Genomic DNA, 3,049 nt, shown 5'->3' on the forward strand with positions numbered 1-3,049 from the left:
GCCATTTACAGTGGCATCTTTCCTGTTCTCAGGAACTCCAGTACGTTACTGCACATTCTTGCAAATATTATTGCAAGATTATTCCTAGCACCTTTTAGGTGCAACCACCTTTCTGGCATATTTTGAGGCTTTTTTTTTGTCTTGGTAAGAATATGGCACATCGGAGACAAGGATGACATTTTCACGTGAGTGTTGCATACATACAATGATTTAATTAGTGAATATTCATACTGAGAAATCAAACACTTCTCAAAGGCAGCTTGTGCACCTAATTCAGCTTTCTTGTGCACAGATACAGCTGTTTTCTTTTAGAGCTGGACACTGCTATTTCAGCTTTTGTTCCAAAAGAAAAGAACAAGTGTCTTAAGACAACTCAAAATTAAAAAAAAATTAACCCGTATTAACAAAATTCTTAGAACTGAATGAAACTGCTTTGTTTGGGAAAAAAAATCAGCAATTCATTCTTTGAAAGATAGCCTGAAACGAAGTATCTGCCAAGCCAAGCAAGGATTACACAGGGAACATGACAAGCAACGCATACAGCACCTTGCAATGGCACCTCACGCAGCATTACCTGCGGCACTGCTCCCAAGTCTGCCACTTCTGCACTTGGAACATTTCCTCTCCAGAAACCTTCAGCAAAACATAATTATAACTAATTGGCAGGGAGAGGGGAGTCAAGGATCTTTCTCTCCAGATAAAAAGTTACAACTAGCAATGTTGATTCCGCCACATAGAAAGTCTGCAAACAAAGGCAACAGAGAAAATTGCTTCCTTTGTTGACATTATCTTACAGACCTCTCGTGTGGAACTATTAGCGCGGTTTCAGCAGAACCCCTCCAGTAACTCCCAAGTCTGTGACTGCGAATCCTGGAACGCAAACCAAAGCGATTACGTAGCTATTTCAGAGGGTGACAGCGCTGCAGAGCAGCTTATGACAAGTCCAATCTTTTGCATCAGTTGTTTCTAACCAATGTCAGCACCATGCTCTTAGCTGCATTGCTGTATTCGGCAAAAGAAAAGCCTAAGGCGCCAATACTACTCTTTTTGTTTTAAGCCAGTTTAAAGCAGAATTAGGTGCCCTATACTTAAAATTTATGGAGACATGCATGATTTTGAGCATTGTAAGACCACACTTACACTACCACTCATAAAGCACTTCATTTGAGAAAATTAACTTCCTTGAGCTTTTTTTAAGCATTTGAATTTCAAGAGGCATTGATGTACATGTGCAAGTCAGAGCTTGCTTCATTCTGCTTTTCCGGAGAAAAGCAAGCATGCTAGGTCAGACGCATCCCACCTGCACCTCCCCTTGCATGGCATGGCCATTTATCAACCACAGCTATGTTTGACTGCAGAAATCTCAGACGGCTGTGAAACCAGAGCCCCGTGGCGTCCCAAGCATTAGTTCAGACTGTTGGCTTTCTTGTTTGTGCTTACATTGTCTTTGCCACACAGTCTGAGTGGATCAGAGAAGAAGTAAGTAATTATTATGAAAGCTGTAGTAGAACAGGCTGGAAGCTTTATGTCAATGCTTCCTTGAAGAGGAAACTGAATTCCCACAAAAGCGTGCTTTTGGAATTAACCTGCCTCTATCCTAAAAATATGTTATTTGTTTTTTAATTAAAAAGACCTAATAACAGACAAGTTCTGCTTTCAGTACTAAATATTCAATTTAGATATTCCCTGCAGCTCTACATATAGACCCAGACAACCAGAGTCTGGTTTAGGTCATCAGTAACAACCCAATAATCTGTAGCCTTTCCCTCACATGTATTTGAACAACAAAGACTCAGAAACTGATGATTTTATTCAAGCAAAGGTTCTTGTCCGAGAAGTTCACTCCCTAACAAAATCCCGCCATGGCTGAAAAGCCAGAAGGGCTTGCACCACCACCTGGAACAGTGCAGGAAGTGAAAGTGTCATCTTGTAAGAGCAGCTTAGAGCCTCCAGCAAGATGTCTTTCACACCAAAACTGTGTTATCCCAATGTTTTAAATTTGGAGATATTTTGCTTTCAAAACCCCAGTTACAGCTGAACAACAGCAAAGTAAAGATAAGAGTTAGAAGGGCGTTGTTCCATTTCCATCCACTGTAACGGTCTTTCTGAAGAAAGTGACTTTCAACTTCAGCACGTCTGGAGATGAAATCTTCATTTAGCTTCCTCCCAAATCAACGTAATAGGTAATTCTCATATATTGAAAAAAGTATTTTCTAAATCCCATCTTAAAGGACTAAAAATAAATATTTACATTAATGAACTAATGAAAACATAAAGCATTATGGTAATTCTAAAATCATAATTGTTTCATGGCCTCATAAGGATTCACTTCTAGAGAAACTATGTATTTTATAAATCAACTAAGCTTTTGGTTTCTATTTCAAACGCAAGGTGACTCAAGAAGCATTACTAACTAGAACTATGCAGGGGAATATACAGGCTTCCAGTTAAAGTAACAATGAAGTAAACAAGTAGAATCCTCATTAAATCAGTCTACTCTTTCTGTGCTTATTAGGAAGAACTTGTTACACCCATCGAAGGGAGAAAAATTAGCTTTGCTACTGGCATAGAAGAGGCATTTGCATCACTCAAGCAATTTACTCCTTAAACTTCTCATAACTTGGATTTTAATCCTGCAAATTTGGGACCAGTGCTCTGCTTGGATACAGTATCCCACAAAATACATCAGAAGGCATAAATCTTACCCTGGGAAAACGGACAACTGTGTCCCCATTCTCATGAAGTGTATTACTCTGCATCAAAACCAGTTCTGCTGACATAACTGTTTATGTGTAAGCTCTCACGAGCACACCTCTCTGCAAATGTGGCTATACAATTTTGCTTCACTTACACCAGGTGTGTGCTCTGAACTCCAGAGAGGAGTTGCATTAGCAAAGGCTGGTACAAGAGCTGCCAAGAAGGAAGTTGTTATTAAGGTACAGAACTGTAAAAGGCATCTTATTTCTCCTGTTCACAGAAGTCACTAACATTCTCCTCCCGCACAAACAGCTGCAGAAGGGTGTTGTAAAAACAAAAAAAGCACAGCATA

Source organism: Opisthocomus hoazin, chromosome 12 (assembly GCF_030867145.1).
Source record: "Opisthocomus hoazin isolate bOpiHoa1 chromosome 12, bOpiHoa1.hap1, whole genome shotgun sequence".
Taxonomy (NCBI): domain Eukaryota; kingdom Metazoa; phylum Chordata; class Aves; order Opisthocomiformes; family Opisthocomidae; genus Opisthocomus; species Opisthocomus hoazin.